The 26,530-nt window shown below is 37.0% G+C and overlaps 1 non-coding gene across 1 annotated transcript; it reads right to left on the reverse strand.

The window, feature by feature from the left end:
- Positions 1–20,580: 20,580 nt before the first annotated feature.
- Positions 20,581–20,684, reverse strand: LOC119806048. Its single transcript, XR_005284093.1, has one exon. It is a non-coding gene; the product is annotated as a U6 spliceosomal RNA (small nuclear RNA).
- Between the last annotated feature and the right edge of the window lie 5,846 nt (positions 20,685–26,530).

Genomic DNA, 26,530 nt, shown 5'->3' on the forward strand with positions numbered 1-26,530 from the left:
AGACATCAGAAGAAAAAAAAATATGCAGTCTGAGGTTGCTTTTTTTCTAAACTACTCTGAAAGGAAGAATCTTTTTACTCTTTAATGCCAATGCACATTTGAAATTCATACTCTCTTATTCTTTAATTATTGTCACAAAACACACACACAGACATGTACACACACATCATATATATGTATACATATATATGATGTGTGTGTTTGTATTCAATTTATATTCAATATACATTAACCCTCTGAGTTTGTTTATTGTTGTTCATATGCACAAATATTTAGGCCTCACAGATTGGGATTTTAAGACATATCAGGGACTCATTCCTGGAAAGTATTGCTTCTCTCTCTTAGAAGTGTTTAACAGGCTATAGTTCTTCACGTAGGGACAGGACTTTGTTAGAGGTCCTCCATGCATGTTGGAATGCTGACATGTAAATTGGTATTTTCATTTTTCAGTTCCTGTAAATGCAATCAAATTTTGAGTATTAATGGGTGCAACTGCCCTGTAATTGCAGTCATGGTTCTCTGGCTATTACAATCTTCTATCCCCTCTTCCATGTATTTCTGAGCATTAAGAGATTGTATCGTTGAGTTTGCGGTCAGCCCTGCTCAACAGACTATCTTGTTTTCTTTGTATTTTGACCATTTGTGGATATTTGTAATGGTCTTTTTCTACTATAAAAAGAAACTTCTTTGGTAAAGAAGGAAAACAAAAACTTAGTTGTTGGTATAAGTGTAAGCATGTGGAATTCAGTCGTAAATTATAATGGTTTAATAAAATGGGAAGAGTAAATGTAAGGTCTGCGGTGGAATTAATATTTTAAAAATGACCATTCTATTAGGAACCACTTACAAGTTCAATACAATACCAATCAAAATCACAAAATCATTCTTCACACAAATATAAAACAATCCTAAAAATCATATGGAAGCAAAAAGAACAGAAAAAAAGCAACCATAGAGAAGAACCCTGAGCAAAGCAACCATAGAGAAGAACCCCGAGCAAAGAAGAACAGTGCTGGAAGAAATATGATTCCACATATTAATTGAAACAGCATGGCAATGGAACAAAAGCAGGTACATTGATCAACAGAACAATATAGACAACCCAAATATGAATGCATTTAACCACAGTCATCCGATACTTATTAAAGATGCCAAAAACCACATCAGAGCAAAGACTGCATAGTTAACAAATGGCACTGAGAAATCTGGATATTTAGATATGCAAAATACTGAAATTAGAATTCTATCACTCTGAACAAAAATCAATTGCAAATGAATTAGAACTCAATATGAAACACTGAATGATTAACAAGGAGAAAGCATAGATAGTACTTTTCAATATAAAGATTTGGTAATGACTTTAGTAGTAGGAAACCCTTTTTCCAGGAATTAAGTCTAACAATTGATAAGTAGCCCCTAACAAAATTAAAAAGCTTTGTGTAGCAGAGAAAGTCTCATATATAGTAAAAATAAATGCCCTCATACTAAGAATATTTTCTATCCAAAGATCTGATAGGTCATTTGATATACAGAATATTTAAGGCTCAATAGAAAAAGAGTCACGAAAGCAAGTGGACGATGGATGTGAGCATAGAGTTCTCAACAAAAAAATACAAAACAAAACAAAAGCAAGGGCTAAGGAATATATTTTTAAAAAGTGTTTCACAAGCTTAGAAATAAAGAAAATGCTAATTAAAACAATTCTGAGATTTCATTTTACCCCAGACACAAAGGTAAAACCAAGAAAAAAATTCTGATGACAACTGGGGGAAGGGAAACTCTCCTTCACTGATGGTAGGATTGCAAACTGGTAAAAGCACTCTTGAAACAGTATGAAGAATTCTCTGACATTTACAATGACTGATTTTTAAAACTCTTAAAAATATTTGAATTGCAGTTCTTTGTATAAAATAGAATTTATTGGGAAATAAGCACTATGGGTGTTGGAGCAAAAATATTTTTATTGTTTGATGAGGAAATATTTAAAGGCTACTTTGCTCAGAAATTGTAAGCAGGCAATCCACGTAATGAGCTTTGGTAAGTCTTTCCTCAGTGGAATGACTCCTCAGTTTAATTACATTAATGTTGAAAAGTGAGATGTCTCATAAGACATGTGTTGATCTGCAATATTGATGAAGTGCTTTTGATGAAAAAGGCAGCTCTCTAAGATTCTTAGAAAAAAGAGATTTAATAAAGATTGAGAGATCATTGTGATAGATGTGCTATTCTGGGAATCCATTGCTGTGGGATGTGTATTCACTGAGCAATAGAAATTTTAGAAAGAAGTCCTACTACTGCTTGATTACAGAGACAAAGAAACAGAACCAAAGTTTTCAACACAATAAGAATTCCAACAAGATTTCTGATGCAGTGAGTGGACGCTTAAAAGAAAGCCCACACTAGCTCAGAATTGAGAAACAGATATTTATTTAGGGATAAACTCACAAATCAGAATCATCTGCTTGTCTGGTTGAATCATGCTATCCAAAAAGAGCAGCTGGTGGAAAGAAGCAAGGGGAAGGAGAAAAGCGATGGAGCAGATTTTTCATCTGCATGTATAGTATAAGAGGCCACGCCCAATAGGCTGGTACTTACAAGCTGAAGGTCTTCCTAAAGCAGATTTCTGATTATGAGAAAAAAATAGAGCTAAACTTCTGGTTATTACTCCGGCAAAACATGATTTAGTTTAGAGATTTTCAGTGGAATAATGAATAAGTAATGGAGCATATTGGAAGGAATGTTGATGCTAATCGATATGTAGAGCACACTTTATAAGTCAGGAGGAAGTGTGAGAAACACTTGGCCATTTTTTTTTATGTGAATCTAACACCTGCATGTGTTAACCAGCCTCCTAAGAAAGTGAAATTACTGCTGTAAATTGACTACTGTTTGTCAACCCAACCATCATGACCATTAAGTAAAGCTACACCAAAGTTTGAACTTTAAAGAGTTAAATTCATGGCATCAAAGTTCAAGAATTTAATGTGACTAAGGGTTTGCCTGTCAAAATGCTAGGGACTGATTAGGAGCATTTGAGGAGCAGAAAGTGATCTCAAAGATCCACCTGGTGCTACCACAACTTAATGCAAGCTGGTAGATCTCTAAATTCTGCACCATACTGATGGGGACTCTGTGTTTATAGAACCCTGAGCTAGAAAGAAATCTTACATTCTTTTTCTCCAAAAAATTAACCTGCTTCACATCTTTTCCAGTAAAAATAAAATAACTAGATGATACATAAATGTCTTTCTATACCAATTAAGAGAGCAGGCAATTATTTCTATCTGAGGAACAGAATTCATAGAATTAAAGCTTTAGAGAATCATTCTTGGCTAAAATAAAAAAAAACTCTAAGAAATATTTTCAAGACCTACATTTCAAGGATATATATACAAAATTCACTGTGTCAAATATTTAAATTCAATAAGCTAAGCAATGAGTAAGAGGAGAATTTGTCCTTGGTTTAAGTCAAGATCAGAAATATTGAGTGCTTCTTGGCCACATTCTTTTATTCAACAGATAATGTAGTCTGTTGGGTGACCTAAGCTGATTAAATTCCATGTACCTGGACTTTTTTGGGGATGCCTGGCGATGGGACCAGGATCTATCCCTGGTGCATAAGCTGGCTTTTGGAGCCCATTACTTGTGGTGGGAAGTCTTGATCAGCCTAGATGGAGCAGGAGGGCTGTGGTGTGTCTTGTTCCTGCTTGAACTTGCCAGGCTTTGTTACTCCCCATAGGTGCCTTACCCTTTCTGAAGAGTAGATTGGGGGTGTGTTTGGGAGAGGTTGTGAATACAGGGATGTTGCGGGAGCTCCTTCTGCTCCTTCAGCCAATAGCTGCTGAGTTACCAGCCCATTGGGGCGTGGTCTTTTTAAAAATGCGGCCACTTCCCTCCGCTCGCTCTCTGGCTTCCGGCTCCGCTTCTGACGACTAGGCTCCCTTCCTGATTGCGCAGAGGGCTGTTGTCTGGGACGGTGATCTGTAAGTTTTTTCCCCTTTAAATAAATAACCATTCTATTAATCATAATTCCAAACTGGTGTGGGATTGTTTGTGATTTACACCATCATCTGGCGCCCAACGTTTGGTTTTAGGACCCCTCCTTTCCCCGCTCGGCTGCCTGCCGCCAGGGCGGCTTGGCGCGAGCCCTCCCTCCCTCAGCGGCGGCCTGTGCCTTGTGCGTGGAGACAGCGTTTAATGTAAATTACACACAGTGGCTTTTCTTGCTGAAATTCTTTATATTTTCTCTTTACACGCCTCAGATTGACTCCAAGTCCCCACGCACCCTATCGTTTGCCTCCCCACGTGGATTTAAACTCCACAGGCCCGCACAGTCTCTGCCCGCCTGGCCTACTCTTTTCTGAGATGCTTTTAAATTTCCCTTGCAAGCGCAGCGCTTGGGTGGCGCAAACCAGTTTGCAGGCGGTTGCCGAAAAACTGCAACCCCTCAGGGTGACTCTGTCACGTGGAGGCCATACACAGCTGCGGCTTCCAGGTTGCTCTTCTTTTCCCTTGGATTCTGGGTTTCTAGTTCTGTGTGTGGAATTGATTTAATTACATTTTCTTTGTTGAGCAACTCGCATTTCCCAGTTTTTAACAAATACTAAGGCGGACACTGAAACAGGACCCCGTTTTAGTCAACTTTGCAGTGGTTCTAGTCGCGACTCTGCAACAGCACCACCAGCTGGATAATAGGTAATATGGCAGTTTTCGTTTCTAACGCAAATTTTACTGTTTTGTTTATTAATACATTGGACTATATCATGCAAGGTTTATATGATTATGGGGATACCTTAATTTGCTTGTTACTAGGTTTCAGTTTTATTTTCCATATTCTATCATTAAGGAAGAATAAGGCACTCGTAAGAACGATACAATCTCTACGGACTAATAATGAACAACTAGTAGAAAGGATTAAAATTATTGAAAATCAGAGGTTATCTGAACAAGTGGATACTATGATAGACAAAATTGACTCCATATCCAAGGGTACTAGGAAGTTACCTGAAAGGGTTCAGGCTGTTGAATTTGATGTTCAGACGTTATCACAAAGTTTTGATAAGGTAACAGACAGAATGTACCTCCAAGATGGGAATCTACATGATATACAAGAAAAGTTTAAAGAGGACATATTATCTTTGAAGGAAAAAATTAAAACTTTGGAAACACAAGTACAGAATAGAGACCAAAAATTTGATACCTTAGTGAAATCACTAGAAACACATACAGGTCAGGAGATTCAGGATTTAAGAGAGATGATGATAAAAAGATTTGAAAAGATTGAAGAACTTATTGGAGCTGGTGAACAGAGTAAGGAGGCACAAGGACAGGCTACAATGCCACCACCAGCTATTAGAACTGGCTTACCCAGGGTTTTAGCGACATACCCTGTAATTAATTCTGACAAAGCATCAACTTCCAAAGGCTCAAAGGGAGTCAAAGATGCTAGATGGAAGCCAATAGAACTGAATGATCTAAAAGAAATTAAGCAGGCTGTTGTTAATTATGGCTTGCACTCTGCATTTGTTAAGGAAATGATAAAGACTTGGGCCTCTAATGTCAGAGCTACCCCCCATGATTTCTCTCAGTTAGTGTCTGCAGTTTTAGATGATGGACCTTCCTTGATGTTTGGAATTTATTTCAGAGAAGAATCCAAACATATGGAACAGCAAGGAAGAGCAAAAGGTGTGGAGGTTTCCCAAGATCAAATTCTTGGTGTAGGAGCATATGCTGATCCACAGGTCCAAGCTCTTTACGACGAAGAAGTATTATGTCTATGTCACCAAGCAGCCTTAAATGCTTGGAATAGGATACAAGATCCAGCGAAAAGGGTCGAATCATATACAAGGATTAGGCAGGGACAGAGAGAACCCTTTATTGACTTTTTGCAAAGATTAATTAAGGCTCTGGACATAGGGGTAACAGACCCAGAAGCTAGACGAATACTTCTTGAATCTCTAGCTTTTGAAAATGCAAATGTAGATTGCAAAAAGATAATTGGGCCTTTAAAGTCTAGATCAGCACCTATGGATGAATGGATTCAGCATACGATGAATGTTGAGACGTTTAGCTATAATGATGAATCTTGGGTAGGAGAAGCAATTTCCAAAGCAATGAGGAGACATCAAACTGCCAGGTGTTTTAATTGTGGTAAATTAGGGCATCTGCAAAGGGATTGCAGACAAAGAACTTCTAGGAATAATATCTCTTCTGGGAATGACAAAAATAGGAGACCTCGGCCTTCAGGTATATGTAGGAGATGCGGTAAAGGCCGACATTGGTCCAACGAATGCAGGTCAACAACAGACAGACAAGGAAACCCGATACCATCGGGAAACCCCTTGAGGGGCCTCTCGCAGGCCCCCAAGCCAACAGTGGCCCAGTCATTCCCAGTCACAGTGGAGAACGTGCCTCACCAAGAAAACTAAAAGCTCCAATTTCTGCTGTAAAAAGTAATACTGGTCTAAATGATGAATTACATGTGGAGGACGAGTCAAAAAATCCAGTAGGACAGAGTAAACGTATATTTTGGCAGACTTCTATTAATGATCAAAGACCAAAGCTAAGAGTCTGTATAAATGGCATTTTTATTGAAGGCTTATTAGACACAGGTGCGGATGTAAGTATCATTACTCCAGAATCTTGGCATCCGAATTGGCCTCTTCAAGAGGTAGATGTTCAGTTCCTGGGAATTGGAACCCTGTCTCGTGTAAAACAAAGCACAAGATGGGTCGAATGCATAGGGCCTGAAGGGCAAATAGGAAGACTAAGGCCATATATAGCCAATATTGCAATAAATTTATGGGGCCGTGACCTGCTACAACAATGGAATACCCAGATTAACATTCCTGCAGTCTCACGAACTCATAATTCTGGGAAGGATGTAATAAAGTACCATGCACAAAGGTCACCAGCCATTCAGGCTGTACAAGAACATAAAGCAACTAACAAACCTTTAGAGGTACCAACAGCTCTACCTTTAAAATGGCTAACCGAGAAGCCAGTATGGGTTAAACAATGGCCTTTAGCTGAAGATAAGTTACAGGCATTGGAACAGCTGGTACAAGAGCAACTAGATGCTCACCATATTGAGGAATCAACCAGCCCTTGGAATTCTCCTGTGTTTGTTGTAAAAAAGAAATCTGGTAAATGGAGAATGGTGACAGATCTAAGAGCTGTCAACAAGGTAATTCAACCTATGGGCCCACTACAATCTGGAATTCCTTTGCCTTCTCTATTACCAAAAGGATGGCCTCTTATAGTTATTGATTTGAAAGATTGTTTTTTCACTATACCTTTACAAGAAAAGGATAGAGAAAAATTTGCCTTCACAGTGCCTACTTATAATAATTCTCAGCCTACTAAGAGATATCAATGGACTGTCCTCCCACAGGGGATGCTCAATAGTCCCACATTGTGCCAATATTTTGTAAGTAAGCCATTGGAAATAATTCGTAAACAATTTCCCAAGTCAATAATTTATCATTATATGGATGACATTTTGTTATCTGATTCAAATAAAGATACTTTAGAAAGGATGTTTGAAGAAGTAAAGAAAGTCTTGCCTAAATGGGGATTACAAATTGCCCCTGAAAAAATTCAAAGAGGAAATTCTATTAATTACCTAGGTTACAGAATAGGGTTAGAGAAAATTAAAACGCAAAAGGCACAAATTAGGAGAGACAGGTTACAGACTCTTAATGACTTCCAAAGATTGTTAGGAGACATTTCCAGTCTACGACCAGCTGTTGGGATAACACCTGATCTAATAGTTCATTTAAACAAAACCTTAGATGGTGATAAAGATTTGAATAGTCCCAGAAAACTGACAGCTGAAGCAGAAAAGGAACTGACAATGATTGAGGAAAAATTACAGGAGGCACATGTGGATAGGGTGAACCCAAATCTTAGCTGCATCCTAGTCATATTGCCTTCCAGAATTTCTCCTACAGGGATTTTAATGCAGAGGGAAGATACTATTTTAGAGTGGATATTTATGCCTAATAAACCAAGTAAAAAATTAAAAACTTATGTGGAAAAAGTCTCTGAATTAATTATAAAAGGTAAGCTGAGACTTCGTCAACTAGCAGGTATAGACCCAGCAGAAATTATAGTGCCTTTTACTACTGAGGAAATAAAAAAGTTATGGGAAGACAATGAACCATGGCAAAGAGCTTGTGCTAATTTTTTGGGAGAAATTAACAGCAACTATCCCAAAAGTGATAGACTTAACCTCATAAAGAGAACTTCTTGGATTCTTCCTAGAATTGTACGTGATGCTCCAATAACTGGAGCCCGTACGTTTTATACTGATGCAAATAAATCAGGGAAAGCTGGTTACAAGTCAGATGAATTGAGTAAGGTGGAACAAAGCCCTTATAATTCTGTCCAAAAGGCAGAATTATATGCCATTCTTATGGTGCTAAGGGACTTTAAAGAACCTCTTAATATAGTTACAGATTCACAATATGCAGAAAGAGTTATCTTGCATATTGAAACTGCTGAATTTATTCCAGATGACACAGAGTTGACTTCATTGTTTATCCGGGTACAAGATATAATTAGGAATAGGCTTTGTCCAATGTACATAACACACATCCGGTCCCACACGGGTCTGCCTGGTCCTCTAGCACAAGGTAATGCAGAGATTGATCAATTATTGATTGGAAGTGTGTTGAAGGCCTCAGAATTTCATAAAAAGCATCATGTCAATAGTAAAGGCCTAAAGAAAGAATTTTCCATTACATGGCAACAAGCTAAGGACATTATAAAGAGATGTCCTACTTGTTCTTTCTATAATCAAACACCGTTGCCTGCAGGGAGTAACCCAAAGGGTACTCAAAGGAATGAAATCTGGCAGATGGATGTGTTTCACTTTATGGAATTTGGTAAATTAAAATATGTACACCACACCATAGACACATATTCAGGTTTTCAATGGGCTACTGCCCTGAGCTCAGAAAAGGCCGATTCAGTAATCACACATTTATTAGAAGTTATGGCCATCATGGGTATACCTGCACAAATAAAGACAGACAATGGTCCAGCATATGTATCTAAGAAAATGAAGCGCTTTTTTGATTATTATAATATAAAACACATTACAGGTATACCAAATAATCCTACAGGTCAGGCAGTTATAGAAAGATCAAATCGTACTATAAAGGATATGCTGAACAAACAAAAAGGGACGGAAAATACCCCCAGAAATAGATTGCATAATGCTTTATTAACCTTGAATTTTCTTAACGCTAATGAGAAAGGAACAACAGCGGCAGAAAGACATTGGATAATGGAAAAGTCTGCTGAACTAAATCAACCAATTTATTTCAAAGATGTGCTGACCTCTCAATGGAAGCCAGGAGATGTGCTGCGTTGGGGAAGGGGTTTTGCTCTTGTCTCCACAGGAGAGGAAAAATTGTGGATACCATCAAAATTAATAAAGGTTCGGTTTGAAGAGGAGAAGCCCCTTGGAAAAGAAAAATAATTCATTCACAAGGATGATGATCATACTGATGGTAAGAAAAGCATATAGGTTGGGGGCAGGGTTCTTTTCTTATCTCCACAGGAAACCACTCATCTTCAAAGAACTTAAGGGACCCTGGATATTTAAATACTGATGGATGGACACTAGTTACAACCTAATATGGATCAACACAGAACCTGAATAGGTTTAGTAAGTATAAAACAATTTTTAAATATATATATATATATATATATATATATATATATATATATATATACATTACTATGCTTTTATTTATATGTATATAGAGCTGGTTTTGGAGTTGGACTATGGCTCAGTCCTTCTTCAATTCCAAGCCTGTTGATAAGAGATATCTCAGAGATTCTGTCTCAGGTCAGGAGCCATGAAATGGGACAGAATAATAATAGTAATAATGATGATGATGATGATGATGATGATGATGATACTTGATAAACTTTCTTTGCCTTTCCTCATATCTGTGTCTGTCTTTATTATACCTTCCATCGAATATATATGTCTGTATATGTCTTTGTAGATAATGTTTACCTTTCCTGTAACAAACAACAAATTTTCCTTCAGTAATCTTTGAAGTTTCCAGGATGACGATGGGGCCCCACAACATCAATTTCACCTGGTTACTATGACGTCATGTTTTTAATAGCGCTAAAATTAGACCTTTTTTTTTTGGTTTTTTTTTTTGGTACCAACTACACAAGACAGTTTCAAATGGTGTACAATTTTGACAACACTCTGGCCGGACCTCCTCAAAACACTCAGAGGCTAGTTACAATTTCCTCGACCAAATGTTATTCTGGGAATTTTACCATCATTTGCTTTCATGGGACCCCCTGAGAAGAACGTCGCCCCCATGTCAGCTAGAAGCAATCTTAGAGGACGACGCCCCCTCTCCCAACAGAGTTTGCCCTCTGGTTTAGGGACATCATTTAGTAGTTGGTATAGGGTTGAGGGGATGGGGGAGGTATTATATGGACTCAGGGGTGTTTATGAAAAAAAAAGGGGGGGGAATTACCTGGTTTGATGGGATGATTGGTATTTGTGAATTATTGTTATTAGAAAATTGCATTGGTGTTGATTCTTGTATATTGAACATTGTATGTGAGTATGCTTCTACCTCTATTGTATGAGAGTATGCTTCTAACTCTGTTTAAAACAATTGTCATACTGAGATATTTATCATATTGCAATGTACATTTCTACCTCTGATATTATTTGTATAATGACATTGTTTACGTTTGGGGATATTGTCCTCATTTATTGCACAGTTGTTTATTGTCTTAGTCTTTAAGTTAGATAGGTATTGAGAATTATATAGATCAGTAGTCATCTATGTTTGTCATTTATAATTAGACTAATCAGGTTCGTTAGATAAATAGAGATTATACTCAGAATAGATAGATAATCTTCAACCTCTTCAAAGAGCTGTAGAAAAATGGCCTTTAATTTAACTCAGAGTTCCATGGTAGACAAATAATTTGGTAGTGAGACACAATTGCTCCTGGCAACACCAATCTATTCCCGAGAGAATGTTGAGCACCAAAGACACTCCACGTGGAGCCTTTCTTCTTGGAAGAACTGGCCTTTGGGCAAAGAAATGCCCATACCTCAACCACTGACAGATACAGAGCATCCATAAATGGATAAAACAGGACTGTCATATCCTGCCAAGACAGGGTAAGATAGTTCTGAAAAGTTTCTTGCCTTTGAAAATGGTATGTCAGTTACGTTAGGCCTTAGCCAAAGTTGGTTGCTTCAACGCTGCAAACGTGAATTTGGGTGATTGTCCAGGTAGCTAGTTGTCTCTGTGATTTGTTACATGTTTTAGAAGTTGTTTGAATGCACTTCCTAATTACTCAGGTAACTTTATTTTCCTTCTCAGATCTTCGATGGGGTTGAAGACTATATAAATGTAGTTACTTTCCTCTCATGACTTGGCCAAGTTATTTATTATACAAGACTTAAGCTAGTTGGAATAGGATATCTGTGCTTATTGTATATAATTTCATAGTAGGTTTAGAACTCTCTTACTTAAACAAAAGGGGGAGGTGTTGCGGGAGCTCCTTCTGCTCCTTCAGCCAATAGCTGCTGAGTTACCAGCCCATTGGGGCGTGGTCTTTTTAAAAATGCGGCCACTTCCCTCCGCTCGCTCTCTGGCTTCCGGCTCCGCTTCTGACGACTAGGCTCCCTTCCTGATTGCGCAGAGGGCTGTTGTCTGGGACGGTGATCTGTAAGTTTTTTCCCCTTTAAATAAATAACCATTCTATTAATCATAATTCCAAACTGGTGTGGGATTGTTTGTGATTTACACCATCACAGGGAGAAGGGAATGGAAGGTATGTAAAATGAGTGAAAAAATAAAAAAAGAATCAAAACTAAGACCAACCTATTCTATATTACCTTAATTCAATAACTCCTCTTTAATGGTGTGAAAAATGCAATAGTTTTACCTTCATATATTTTGGCAGTACAGAAAAGAATATGAGCAGCAGAATTTTGTTTGTTTGTTTTTTCAAGACAGGGTTTCTCTGTTGCTTTGGAGCCCATAATGGAACTAGCTCTTGTAGACCAGTCTGGCCTCAAACTCACAGAGATCTTCCTGACTTTACCTCTCAAGTGCTGAGATTAAAGGCATGCACCACCACCACCCAGCTGAGCAACAGAATTTTTATTAATGATTTATGTAGTATTAAGCAGACAGTTTCCTTGAGAACCGGTTTAAAGAAAAGCTAGGCATGTGATCAAGAGTCTTACATCACAAGCAAGAAACTGACATATCTAACCAAACTAGTGTATATCTTTTGATACCACCAGGCTTTAACCTGTTCAGTGATTTAAAACTATAATACTATACCTCCTAAGCCTCTTCAAGCAGCGTCTTTAAATGGCAAGATTCATGGGAAAAGATCTCATTCAGACTACCACAGATAGTAATGATTGTTTATACTTAAGAAAAATTCAGATACCATGATTTGAAGCATCATATGTAAAGCTTTTTTAGTTAACAATACAGCAGAGATATAAAATTATTTTAACACCTAACTCCATAGTGTTATTTATTTTAACTTATTAATGTTTTTTAGAAATTTCAAACTCACCAGGAGGCTATATTGTGGTTATTACTGCAATATATACTTGCATTATGGAAGCTTGTCAAAGTAGAAATTATAATTAATGAAAAGCAGTAACTATTATAGTTAAGAATTTCAGATTTAAGATTAGAATACTTAGGTTCAAATATTAAAAATACAGTGGTGTTAATGAAAATTTATGGATTGAACACAACATTCTATATTTGATGGATGCTGGTCAAATAAGTAACATAAAAGGCATTTCTATTGTTTTTAAACTACAAAAAAACTATTAAATATTTTGTGAAGAAAGTTAAAAATATATTGCATTTAAAATTTGCACAATAATCTTTGTATGTTTTACATGTTTCTTTTTTCTTCCCCTTTAAACTTATTAATCTTTTCATGTGTTATTACTGTTTGTGTACATATTTCTATGTGTGTGTCTTTGTGCAATAGCACATGTTTGGATATCAGAGGACAATTTTTAAAGAATTTTTTCCCTCTTTCTACTTTTTCATTGCTTCCAGGTTCAAAACTTGTTCCCAAATTTATATGACACGCACCTTTGCCCAACGAGTCATCTCACTTTCCCCTTTTTGTAAACACTATATTGGGATTATTATTAATTTATAACACTTCTAATATATTTTTCTATTTTAGAACGCTGCTTTAGTAACAGTATCTTATAGAATCATCAGAGTAATAAAATCCTGTATTGACTTTGCTATGATCAAAAGCAGAGAATGCCCATCAACACAGAAGTCTCTGATCTTGCCTTCTTGCACTCGACTCTTCCACTTAAACTACCACAATTTCAAATTATTATTCATAGTTATAATGTAGTTACATAAAGATTATTTTAAGAATTTATTAATGAACTGTATTTGATTTTCCAGGTAGATCATAATCTGATTAAGCATGTACCTGATGAAGGACAAGGTCATTTCATCTAAGTTACTTCAAGAATGTCTATAGCTAGAAAAATATTAAGAATTTTTGCATGAAATTTGATTTATTCATTGACTTAATTATTTATAACCGGTGCTTGTCTCAAACTCAATATTCTCCATTGATTACCCTAGTCTTGGGAGTATAGAAGTGTCTGCTGTGAAACTCCAGGAGTACACGTGTCTGGCTCTAGATCGTTGCAGTTTTCATGTTTGTTTACTTTGTTGGTATGTTAGTTTATTTGTTTTGAAGAAATTAATTCCTTTACACATAATTCTGCCATGTCACATTCTTATAATGTACAAGTATGTCATTTCCCCTCATTCTTGTTAAGAGTCTAGAGATGTCACTTTTGTGAGATTAGTTTTTTGTGTGTACCTCAGGGTGAACTACTCATAGAGATGTGTCAGCCTTTGCCTTCCCATTGCTGAGATCAAAGACATGCCTACCACACAATGTGTCATTACATTTTTAAAGAGCAATGTGAGAAAGGTATCTGTGGTTAAAACTGCCCTCCGGTCTTTTGATCAGCTTTTAATTGTCCTAATTTAAATTTAATTTACTTTTGGTTTGTGAGCTCATTGTATTTGGCAGATAACAATGGGTCCTCTTCAAGATAATGCAAAATATAGTATCTTCTCCCATGCTGAAATAGCCTTTCTTCCCTGTAGAGGGATTTTCACAAAACTAAACTGTATAATGTTATACTTTTATCATCATCTCATGCATCCTTGAACTGTCATTTTGCCTATTGTCTATCCTTAATGTGTTGTTTAAAGTACATAGATTATATTATTCAATTTTCTAACTCACTGATTCCAACTTCTAGTTTCTAAGCCAGAAAATGTTTTCGCTGACTGGACTATCCACTTTAAAACTTCCTATTTGGGTTCTTCTGTAGAAATTCTAGCCCTAACATTTCTACTTAGTATGGTTTTGTGTTTTTCTCCTTTTAAAACATACCTGTAGCTGTGTGTTGTTACCTTTAAAACAATTAAGTAAACCCAAAATCTCTCTTATATCAGTATCAATAACTATGCACCTTTTTTACTAATGAAAGATCTATATTTTTGTCTGACAAGATAACTCTTACTGACACTTGATATTTATATGTTATAAAACTCATAATTTTTACCTTTCTTTGTTATGATATTTCCTAAAGGAAAGAAAGGATGATTCTGGCAATTCCCTACTTTGTATCAGATGTTGATAGGAATCTATATTCTTCACTCAGTCTTTATTAGCATCCTCTCATGGCTCTTCTTGGTTGACAACTTGACTGCATCTGGAATTATCTAAAAAAACGCAAACTGCTAGACACACTTGTGCTAGATTTATTTACTTAACTGTATAATTTGATGTCGGAAGAAAAGCAGATCATTTGATGTGAGAAGACTTCTCTAAAATCCAGATCACTTGAGATCAGATAACACGCTAAACTTGGGCGACACTTTGTGACACTCTATATAAAGGACAAGGAAAAAAAAGATTTGTGGTTTTTTTTTTTTTTTTTTTTTTGAATGGTTGCACTCACTCTTGCTTCACCGATAGAGGGCTTAGTTCCTGAGGATTCTGTTTTTTTTTTTTTTTTTGTTTTGTTTTTGTTTTTGTTTTGTTTTGTTTTGTTTTGTTTTTTTCATGGTTTATTTATTTTTTTTCTCGTTTTTTTTTTTAAGATTTCCATCTCCTCCCCCTTCCCTCCCCTCCCTTCCACCCATACCCCCACTCCACCCCTCTCCAAAGACAAAGAGCCATCAGGGTTCCCTTCACTATGTTAAGTCCTAGGTCCTCCCAACTCCCCCTAAGTCCAGGAAAGTGAGCAACCAAACTGACAAGGCTCACAGTGAGCCTGTCCATGCTGTAGAGTCCAAGCCCATCGCCATTGTCCTTGGTTTCTCAGTCCCCCTCCACCGTCAGCCACAATCAGAGAGTCCGGTTTGGTCCCCTGTTCCATCAGTCCCATTCCGACTGGACTTGGTGGTCTCCCGTTAGATCTGTTCCACTGTCTCAATGGGTAAAAGCACTCCTCGCGGTCCTGGCTTCCTTGCTCATGATCTCCCTCCTTTTGCTCCTCATCAGGACCTTGAGAGCTCAGTCTGGTGCTCCTATGTGGGGCTCTGTCATTTTCTCCATCCAATGCCAGGTGAAGGTTCTATGGTGATATGCAAGATATTCATGAGTATGACAATAGGATCTGGACATTTCTGGCACCCTCTCCTCAGCTGCCCTAGGAACTAGCTGGGGTCGTCTTCCTGGACACCTGGGAACCCCTCTAGAGTCAAGTCTCTGCCCACCCTAGAATAGCTCCCTTAACTAAGATATATAATTCCTTATTCCCATATCCACCCTTCCTATAACCCAACCATCCTATTCCCCCAAGCTCTTCCCATCCTCCACTTCACCCTTTTCTCTCCCCATCCCCCCATCCCCCCATCCCACCCCACCCCCATGTTCCCATTTTTTGTCCGGCAATCTTGTCTACTTCAAATAACCAGGAGGATAACTATATGTTTTTCTTTGGGTTCACCTTATATAGCTTCTCTAGGAGTAAGGGGTACACTCATCCATTGCTGGTGGGAATGCAAACTTGTGCAACCGCTTTGGAAAGCAGTGTGGAGGTTTCTCAGGAAATTTGGGATCAACCTACCCCAGGACCCAGCAATCCCACTATTGGGAATTTACCCAAGAGATGCCCAATCATATTACAAAAGCATTTGTTCAACTATGTTTATAGCAGCATTATTTGTAATAGCCAGAACCTGGAAACAACCTAGATGCCCTTCAGTGGAAGAATGGATGAAGAAACTGTGGAATATATACATATTAGAGTACTACTCGGCGGTAAAAAACAATGACATCTTGAATTTTGCATGCAAATGGATGGAAATAGAAAACACCATCCTGAGCGAGGTAACCCAGGCCCAAAAAGAGGAACATGGGATGTACTCACTCATAATTGGTTTCTAGCCACAAATAAAGGACATCGAGCCTATAATTCGTAAAAAATCCTGAGGATTCTGACATAGACCGATGACTCGCTAAGAACCCAGCCTTGTGGACTGAACAAGGAGGGGGTTACTGAGCTTTCAATTGGGAGACAGCCGTTGTGGACTAGCTGGAACACAGCCTGTAAGCCATTTCAATAAATTCTCTTTCTATGTTCATTCATCAGTTCTGGTCGTCTAGAAAGCCACGACTAACACAAACCCTGAAAAGAAGGGCATCTTCACTAGAGAGCGAGCGGAAAGAGGAGTTTCCACACCCAAATGATAACGTCTGATACTGAAGTAAAAGGGTTCTTCTTGCTTCCTTGTAATTGGAGAATCCCGACCCTTCACTAGGTCTTCTCTATGCCATTTATGAGAAGCCCAAGTGAAGCACATCTCTCTGTCAATAAAGGTGGGATTTTGGTTTCCTTAAGAGATTTCAACTGTGGCGTGGGGAGGAATCGGAAGAAATGGCACAAATAACTCTGCATTAGCACTCTCAGCAAAATGGCAGGCCTGGATTATGCTTTTCTAGCATTAATTATACAGTATTTTAGAATACTTGCTTTGGTGGGTGAGGCTGGGGCACATAATTTTATTTGGCAGTGGATTGGGAAAGAAACACTAGTCTTCAAATATTTTTAAATATTTTTTGTTCTCTACAGAAAAAAGTTTTCTGAGATACTTGCTTTTACCTTTAAATATATTGAATATACTTAAATACATTCAATAAATTCTTTGAATTAGTCAAGCAGCAAGTATTATATCAGTTGTATTTCTGGTTAGTATGTGTTTTACATTGCCTTCTTTATTCATTTGTTTTTTATTATATGACACACCGTGATCCTCTGTCTTTGTGGTGTGATTATATAGCTCTTGCTGACTTTTACTTTCAGTGAGCTGAAGAGATATACAATTAGACTGCAAAGCATATGATCATCTGTCTTGCTGCCTTCTTCAACCACAATGTTAGAGAAATGCAACAGAAAAAAAAATCAGAAAATATGTCGCTATGAGTTTCTTCAGATCTTAGGTTTTATATTTGATCATCTGTCATTTGTTAATAATTTTATATTTATATCTAGTGTTTGGAATTTTAAGCTTTACTTCTTGAGAGATATGGAGAAATGTATATAGGCTCTGTACTGTATATGTCCCTGGTCTGGGCCCAGTTTTTTTGAGATCCCAAGCTTGGGCTTGGTCCCATCAAAGGTCTCTAACTCTGGTCTACTCCCTCAGAGGTCTTAGACTTGTGCCTGAACCCTGAGAGGTCCTGGCTCAGGCCTACTTCCTGGGAGATCCCAGACTCATGCCTGGACTCACAGAGGTCTCTGGTTCAAGCCTATTCCCCTGTTTAAGCAATTTTTATGAGAAAAAAATATATCAGTTGCAGATAATTTATGTTACTAAACAAATCACTGATTACCTTTACTAGGAAAAACAGAAAATTGGCTTTATTCCAGAGAATTTATTTTAAAAATAAAGCCTCTGTTTCTAATTTTCCTCTCTCACTGTGAAGGACAGGACATTTTTTGAAAAGATATCTGCCTGATTCTGTGACATAGTCTTAGTCTCTGATTAAATTGATGGCAATTTGGTAGATTATAAAACAGCTTGTGAACCTGAGCTTCAGCCATTTTCAAAATAATAGAAAATAATTTGTTTAAAACAACCCTGGGTAAAAGTTAATTTATTGTTAATTAATTACTAATTAAATTATTAACTACATTGTCAATTGAAGAATTACACAGATATTAATATATAATTACTAGTATCATGTGCAATTATTGGAAAATAATTCTATTACTTAAGAATAACACACAATTACTTCTTCAAAATTATAAGGCTTTAGATGATCTTTTAGGTCTGTAAATATAATCAAGGGTTTAAAATAATGTTCCTGTATGAATAGCTCATAATTTATTTATTCATTTAGAAAATACATGTGTTAATTATAACATCATTAGACTGTCTTTATGTATGTAGTTCTTATTTTTTGTATATGTTGGAACATGCTAGTTGTAGCTCAATATGCCATTTCTTTCATCATGGTCATAAGCTACATGCTTTGTCACACGTGCCTATAACCATATTAAAGTGTTTTCTTTTCTTGATTTTCAAGCTTACTTTTCTCTCTCTGATTTATGACTATTTTTATTTAAATGAAGTATATCACACACACACACACACACACATATAAATTATGGGTGCCAAACTATAGCATTTTCTAACGTTCCTGTCTTTGTTTATTAAGCCAGAATGAATCATATAACTTTAATCAAACAGAATTTTGTGACTTTAACTATAGTCAAGGAAATGGTAACTGTAATTTTTGTTGCACATGTGTTAGCTTCATACTAAACTATATTATCTTCTGCCCAAGATAACGTATTTCATGTTAAATCTCTTTTACTGGAACACTTTTCAAACAGTTTTTGTGTATATTAATTTTCCCCTCAAGTTCACCAACTTAATAACACAGTTAATATATCTTCAGTGGCCTCTTCCTTAGTGATTTGATTTCCATCCCTCTTCTCTTCAGAATTTGGCAGAAATCCCAGGTATAAGGCTCTGTGGGGGTACTGTCTTATCTAAACACTAATTGATTGACTTAGGTATTATAAGAACACCCAAGTACTTTAGTTTTTATTTGTAGTTTACTACTGTGCCAGGGCAAAAAAAAAAAAAAAAAAAGAAAAAGAAAAAAGAAAAAGAAACAACAAAGCCTCATTCTTCCCTCCAAATTGGAAATTTCCCCTATGGGGAAATTGACTGAAATTTAGCTTATGTTTTATTGAGGATTTCTATTATTTTAGTGAAACACCATTCCAAAAAACAACTTTGAGTAAAGGCTTTCTCCTTTCTTTCCTCTTTCTTTCTTTCTTTCTTTCTTTCTTTCTTTCTTTCTTTCTTTCTTTCTTCCTTTCCTTCCTTCCTTCCTTCCTTCCTTCCTTCCTTCCTTCCTTCTTTCTTTCTTCCTCTCTCTCACTCTTTCTGTCTTTCTTCCTTTCTTCTTTCTTTTTTTCTATTTTTAATATTAAAAATGTTTAGATCATAGACTATCATGCCCTAAGATTAGTAATATTGATAATGAATATCAATACATAACAATTGGTGAAAGGATGAATTACTCATATTTTCCCATTCATTTTCTCACAGTGTCTGCCCCTTCATAACCATTCATAGAGTGTAGTTTTAGTGGTTTTATTCCCTACTGATGACATGCCTGAGAAACTATTTCATGTAGTCACATGCGAGTTTTATCAGACTAAATGAGTGATTTAAATTTACATTATCGAGGGTTAGTTTTTAACCAAATTTCATGAGAATTTTATGGTATAACTTCAAAATTAAATATATGCTCACTTGAGGAGTGATAATATTTATTTTCAATAAAATTATACTTTTCTAATTCATGATTACTCAATGTTGAAATTGATAATTTATATCAAGAGAAAAAATTATGAAACTATCTTCACTGGGAATCCTTAGTAAGGTCACCCTCAGAGATCCCAGGAAGTTTTGTCTGCACTAGGTTTCCACGCTACCCTTCCAATGCCTCTCCATTGCAGCTGTCTGCCCTGCAGTCCCTCTCTCCATCCCTCTTAATCTTATGTCTCCTATCCCCACCTGCTGTAGTTCACCCTCATAACTGATTCTATTTACCCCCTATAGTCCTTCTCTTTACCTAATCACTATGCATCTGTAGATTGTCTTGATTATAACTTACTTAACAGCTAATATTCATTTACAAGTTAATACATACAATTCTTTTTGTCATTTTTGCTATGTGTTACCTTACTCAGGATTATTTCTTTCTAGTTGTATCCATTTGCCTACAAATTTTATGATGTCATTTTTATTGCCACTGACTAATACCCCGTTATGTGAATGTATCACAATTTCTTTATCCAGCCCTCATTTGAGAGGCATTTAGGTTGTTTTCTGTTTCTCACTATTCTGAAGAAAGCCAAAGTGAGCATAGATGAGCAATAGTTGAATAAGTTGTCCTTGTGATAAGGATTATCCTTTGCATAGATGCTCCAAGAGTAGTATAGCTTGGTGTTGGGAAATTATGAAATGCTTCATAAATTCGTGTGTCTTTGTTGCAGAGCGGCCATGCTAATCTTTTCTATGTCATTACAATTTTTCAATTTGGGGATATGTGCTGCCGAAGTGAGCACCAGATTTGGAATTTTCAAATAACGCTTCTACGCTCATAAATTCTCTGACTCAAAACAAAACCTATTTTAAAAAATACAGATTTAATTAATTGAAATTCCACTTACAATACATACAACATATGTATTAATATGTAACATAATATATAACATAATTTTGTATCTCCAAAATAGTCATAGGTTTAAGGACTTTATTTAGATATATAAAACATTTTTCAAGATTGTTTTTGATTTACTAAATTTTGAAAATAAATTCACCAGTGTGAAAAGAAGTCTTATATTGCAAATGGCAAAAGTCATCAGTACAGATAATTTCCATAACTTTACACCAAAGGAAAACACGTCCAAGACCTGGAATCATATTGAAACTCTCTATTTCTGCGTGTTAATTATCTTTCCATTTTCAAAAGATAAAATGTACTAACATCATCATACTAAAGAAAATTTGTTTTCATGGGAGGTGATTAAATTCAGAAACAGCTTTGATTTAGTGCCACAATCTGGTCTTTGTAAGAAACCACAAACGTCAAATAAATTAAAATATAGAGCATTCAGTCTATGAAGTGAGATTCATATGACAAATGTCAAAATGTTCTTGGGATAATGATTGCTTGATGGAGGAGAGTTATCTGTCTATGTTTCTTTCATTGGTTAATTAATAAAGAAAACTGCCTTGGCCCTTTAAGAGAACAGAAAATTAGGTAGGTGGAGTAGACAGAACAGAATTGTGGGAACAAGGAAGTAGAGTCGGGGAGACGCTTCAGGCAGTCGCCATAGGAGTCTCCATGCTGCTCCTCTCCGAGATGGACGCAGGTTAAGATCTCTCCTGGTAAGGCACACCTCGTGGTGCTACCCAGATTACTAAATATGGGTTAAAGGAAGATATGAGTATTAGCCAATAAGAGGCTACAGATAATGGGCCAGGCAGTGTTTTAAAAGAATACAGTTTCCGTGTAATTATTTCGGGTGTAAAGCTAGCCGGCGGCCGGGTGGCGGGACACAGCCCCCGCCGCTTCACACTACAGATTGGCGCTCCAACGTGGTCACTAAATCCACTTAAAAACCTTGCCTGCTTGGTATCGGAAAGAAAGTACTCTGAGACCATGCCAATGGCTCACTGCTCCCCGCCTGCACCTGGGCAGATGGCGGAATCAGGCTTAGGCGAGCGGGACAGCGTTTGCGGATTCCTGCCGCCATAGAGAGAGAGGTGTTTTCAGTCTGCGCAGTGCTCTGCGCATCTGATTTGGCTGTAACTTGGATTAAAAGAGTTTCTGTGCTGCATGCTCAGTCTCGGAATTAAACTGCTGAGTGCGGCTCCAATGTGGACTGCTGTGTGCCTGTAACTGTGTGCGGCTCAGGGGCACCAAATGACTGAGGCAGGAGCGGCTTTGGCTCTGCTCCGCCATGCTGAACTGTACTGATCTCAGGCAGGAACTATCGTAATTACCATGATAACAGCGCAGTTAAGGTTTAGACTTGGCTGTAAACAGGCAGTACCGTATTATTTTAAGAAGTGGTTAACCTTTTAAGAAATGCTCCTGGATAGTAAAAAATTACAGATTCACAATAGAAAAGATTCAGACATAGAAGGCCTTTAAATGGCTCACGTAGGCTTAAAAGAGAGAAAAAAATATATAAAATAAAGTTAATGCCTTAAAAAGAAAAGGTTAAAGTCTTTAAAGAGACAGAGTACAGATAGTTATAGATTAAAAGAAGTAAAGTGATAGAGTAAAAATAAGCCACGTAGAAATGGAAAATTCACAGAGAGTCTGGATTATGTATTTTGTTGTGTTTTCTTTGATTTTTTTGACTGTAAAGGAGCTAAGTACAGAGAGACATTTCATTATATGGGCTGCCAGGCTAGACCAGAATGGACATCTTAACGGTATGACTTCAGGATTTGGATCTAAGAACATGATGCTTTGGAAAAGAGTTTCTTCTTTTGTTTTCACAGAGGACGAGACTCTGTGGATTGCTTCTATCCCAATATGGTATGATAGACCACGCCCTCCTGAAAGGTTGCTGTGAACACCCTCAAAAAATTACTTCGCTCAACTGCCAACTGAGAGGAACCTAGCACACAGGTTATACCATGAAAGACCTAAATAACAACGCCCCCACTCAGCAGGAAGCAGTTTGGAGAGAAATAACTGCGCCCACATTCCCAAATATTGTTTATAAATGTTCTTTTACATTTAAAGGGGGATATGATATAGAGATGAATAATTTGCAATGGTATGGATTTTAAGGTCAATTTGTTATATGTATATGTATTTCTGATCTTGATTAAGCTATTGTGATTGTAGTTCATTTTAAAAACTGTAATGTATAATTAGGAAATATAGGTTGTTAATGGATAATCATTGATAATAGTTAAGCTTGTAGTCATGTTATTAGATTTTCTAGATATGTAGAGATATATTTCAGTTAGATAGACATTCTTCATATCTTTCAAAGACTGCAGAATATGGCATTTAATGTTTTAATAACTTAGGGTTTTTCATGACAATGAGACACGTCTGCTCCTGGCAGCACCAATCTACTTCAAGAGGAAGATGGGCATCGAAGAGGCTACTTATGGAGTCTGTTAGCCATTTGGGCAAGAAACTGCTCTTGCCTGGACTGTTGCATAAACTGGACACAAGGAACCCACAGAAAGAGGACTGCTGAACTTGCCTAAAGGTGAGATGGTCTCTCAGGGTTCCTGATTCGTGAAAGAGTCTGCGAGACGTTCTGCAGGACACAGCAGAAAGTGACTGAACTGTCTTTGGAATTTCCTGCTTCATGAAAAAGTCTGCTGGACACTATGGGCCTGAAGGCTGAAGATGGATGCCCCAACGGTACAGAGGAACTTTGGGTGACTGTCCAGGCAGCGAGTTGTCTCTGTCATTTCTAGAGTTTTATAAGTTACTTATTTCTTGTTTACTTAGGTAGCATTATATCCTTCTGGAGTCTTTGATGGAGTTGAAGAATAAATAGATAGTTATAGCTTTCCTTAGTTATGATAAAAGATAAAATAGATTTAAATATTGTAACTGTATTACTTACTTGATAACTGTTTTGTTATATGTAATTTTGCTATGTTAAAGTTGAAGCCTTTCTCTTTTGTTTAAACAGAAAAAGGGGAAATGATGGAGGAGAGTTATCTGTCTATGTTTCTTTCATTGGTTAATTAATAAAGAAAACTGCCTTGGCCCTTTAAGAGAACAGAAAATTAGGTAGGTGGAGTAGACAGAACAGAATTGTGGGAACAAGGAAGTAGAGTCGGGGAGACGCTTCAGGCAGTCGCCATAGGAGTCTCCATGCTGCTCCTCTCCGAGATGGACGCAGGTTAAGATCTCTCCTGGTAAGGCACACCTCGTGGTGCTACCCAGATTACTAAATATGGGTTAAAGGAAGATATGAGTATTAGCCAATAAGAGGCTACAGATAATGGGCCAGGCAGTGTTTTAAAAGAATACAGTTTCCGTGTAATTATTTCGGGTGTAAAGCTAGCCGGCGGCCGGGTGGCGGGACACAGCCCCCGCCGCTTCACACTACAATTGCTGGTTAGGGCAATAGCATCTGATTCTAGTGTTGGCGGTAGTGTTGTATCAATCCACTTTCCTTCTTTCCTATCGTCACTCACTGCCTTTTGTGATAATGAACGCATGGACTGATATTGAAATTCTAGACACCTGTCACGAGCCCAAATGTTAACATGTCAAAACTTAGGTAGATTGGAGGAGAAGCATTTCTGCAGAAAAAAAAGGGTTTTTGTCTGACCCTTTTCATTTAAAACATCATTGAACATTTGCCAAAAGCAAAACCAGAAAACACTGATGGAGGATTCCCATTGGCTAATAAAGAAACTGCCTGGCCCATTTAATTGGCCAGCCCTTAGGTGGGTGGAGTAGACAGAACAGGAAGAAGGAAGTGAGGTAGATGGCTCAGTCAGATGCTACGCCTCTCCTAAGTTACACAGACCGCTGTGCCTCTCCTCAGAGAGATGCCAGACACGATGAAGCTCCAGCCCAAGATGGACATATGCTAGAAACTAAACGGTAAGGCACCACTTCGTGGTGCTACACAGATTATTAGATATGGGTTAATCAAGATGTGAGTAAGAGGCTGAAAATAATGGGCCAGGCAGTATTTAAAAGAATACAATTTGTGTGTTGTTATTTCGGGGTACAAGCTAGCCGGTGGCCGGGAGCTGGGCAGGATGAAAAGCAGGCCTGCCCACAGCACCTCACTACAAAACACTGTATTCCTTTATTGATGTCTAAATAAAATCTCAGAAATAATTTAGACAACATGGATTCTTTCACATAGGTCATCATCAAAAGTGCCTAAAAAAATCTATGTACTTGCATGAATAATTGTCTTTTTCCACTGATAATTAAGAATAAAGTTAAATAAAAATGACAAAAATTCTTTCCTGTATGTCAGTAAAACATTTAAAATGTTACTGATATATAGAGTTTTCTCATCAAAGCAGTTCAAAGTTTCTCTCTCTCTTTTTCTCTTTCTCATCTCTTCTGTGTCTATAGCGAGTTAAACATAACTCTTCCTTATCATGTACGATGAATTGAAATGATAATGATAAAGTCTAAGAAAAAAGGAGAATAAGATAAGAAAATCCTACATGGATTGAGTTTTATATTGGAAGTCAACAAAAGTAAAATGTGAGTCTGTAGGAAATGAAAGTGACATTTCAAAACTCAAACAAGGTGCTTCATTTTTTAATGTGAAGAATTATAACAATTGATGTCATGGTACAAGACAGAAATGGAATTGTGAATTACAAGGGACTAACAGGTAATACATTTTTTATAAAGTACGTAAATAATCAAAGTTTTTCTGAAACGCATAAAATTGCCAGACCTAAAAAGACAAATGAGGAAAGAGACCGCTTGAGATAGAAATGACTCTTAGCCACATCTAAAATTAAAACTGTTCAAGAGTCTTTAATGTAAAAAAAATTCTAAGAATGCTAATACATTTAAAGACAAATCTTTCATTTTTCCTAATAATATCTGTAGACTACTGAAACACCATGATAAAATTCAGTTTTTCAGGATCCCATGGAAAAAAAATGCTATAGCAAATTTGATGAACTTTATCTTTTAACACCTAAATGGAATACTTAGGAAAAGGTAAAGAACGCTGTGTTGATTACAGCAGCCTGCAAGACACAAAACGAAGTCTAAGAGAGTAGTTATTATACGCTTTAAGTGGACAAACAGCTCATTTCTGTCATCCTCAATTCCCATGGGAGCTCCACTAATCTTTTTACCACTCAGAGGATATGTAGTTTGAACGCAGAAAAGAATCCCAAATTAAATTTAAGAAAAATAGAATGGAATGTCTGAGAAGGTTATCAGGACTTGGGAATTGTAAAGAAACTCTCTGAAATATTATTTGATTCTCTTGCAACTGAGAGTAAATTTCCCAACATCCTTAGCAAAACTTGCTCTGAAGTTCCTTAGGTGCAGTCAGTACTTCTTTTAGGTGTGACATTTTTCATTTACTAAACATAGATGCCTTCCGTCCAAGCATGACTTCTTTTTCAAACAGATACTGTTAGATAACAATATTAAATTAGCATTAAACAGTGTTTAAGATCTGAGCACATGTAACCTTCCAGGTTGGTGGTTTTCTTCCCCAGGTATTTTCTGGTCGTCTCACAAATAGGACTTCAAGATTATTTACTATGAGAACATCTTAACTCCATTTTTATTCTTCTGAGCTACCTGTTAGCTTGATTTTATAAGCTCTAATCTTCCTCAATTCCTGGTAACCATCCTATCATCTCACGTAACATTCTGTTAACAACTCTTTGTAATGTCCCTCAAG

Source organism: Arvicola amphibius, chromosome 1 (assembly GCF_903992535.2).
Source record: "Arvicola amphibius chromosome 1, mArvAmp1.2, whole genome shotgun sequence".
NCBI classification, from domain to species: Eukaryota; Metazoa; Chordata; class Mammalia; order Rodentia; family Cricetidae; genus Arvicola; species Arvicola amphibius.